General features: G+C 51.4%; 1 long non-coding RNA gene across 1 annotated transcript; it reads left to right on the forward strand.

The window, feature by feature from the left end:
* Window positions 1-68: 68 nt before the first annotated feature.
* On the forward strand, window positions 69-462 carry LOC113942448. The gene is made up of 3 exons (XR_003525919.1): window positions 69-203; window positions 286-358; window positions 435-462. It is a non-coding gene; the product is annotated as an uncharacterized LOC113942448 (long non-coding RNA).
* The last annotated feature ends 335 nt before the right edge of the window (window positions 463-797 follow it).

Below are 797 nucleotides of genomic sequence, written 5' to 3' on the forward strand. Positions count from 1 at the left end.
CACGTCCGTGTTGTCTCACAGCGGCCGTCTGTCCACTTCAGGGTGCGTAGCAACGCTTCGGCGTGGAGTCTGATGGGGTTTAGAGATTTTTGGCTTTGCTTGTGAGCCATCCCTAAATGTTTGAGAGCTCAGTGTTTGAACATTTACCCCTTTCATTTGCAGGGGAGGCCTTGGGAGCAGCTGAAGAGAGAGGAGCCTTCTAGGTGAGTTGGGGAGGCAGCAGGAGGAGCCTGGATCCACTGCAGCTTCAGAACTGCCCTCTAATTTTGTCTTTCACTCGCTCAGGTATCCTAGAAGATGACAGCACATTGTCCAAGTCTGGTCAGAGCCAGTGACACGAGGACCTGCCTCGGTGCTGGTGAGTAGAGGGATCATGGAGGTTGGGGTCACGTGCCACACTACTCAGATCTTGAGTCTGGTTTTCTTTCTCGCAGTTGACTCCGAGTACTCTCCCGATACCAGGAACCTCTGAGTGAGCCCAGATGCCCCTGCTCTGCATCGAAGATGGATTCGCATCCCTGGCTCTCTGCAAGATAAGTGCAGGGCAAAGACCCAGAGAGAGGTTGGGAGTCGGTGCAAGTGTGTGCATTGCCCGGAGGGTTTTTTGCAATTAGTGCAGTGCAATGGGTGTCCTGTAACAGATTATTTGGACACATCGAAGAAAGGACTTACTTTGTATCATTGGATTCACTTGTGCAGGGCAGAGCAGTTCCGGTCTGTGTCAGGTCCTTTTTCTCGTTCCTGTTTTGTGTCCTTCTTCTCTTAATTGTGTCACATGTTGTGTGTTGTCACAGGTG

The sequence above is a fragment of the Corapipo altera genome, unplaced genomic scaffold (assembly GCF_003945725.1).
Source record: "Corapipo altera isolate COAL_440 unplaced genomic scaffold, ASM394572v1 49344, whole genome shotgun sequence".
In the NCBI taxonomy this organism is placed as follows: Eukaryota; Metazoa; Chordata; class Aves; order Passeriformes; family Pipridae; genus Corapipo; species Corapipo altera.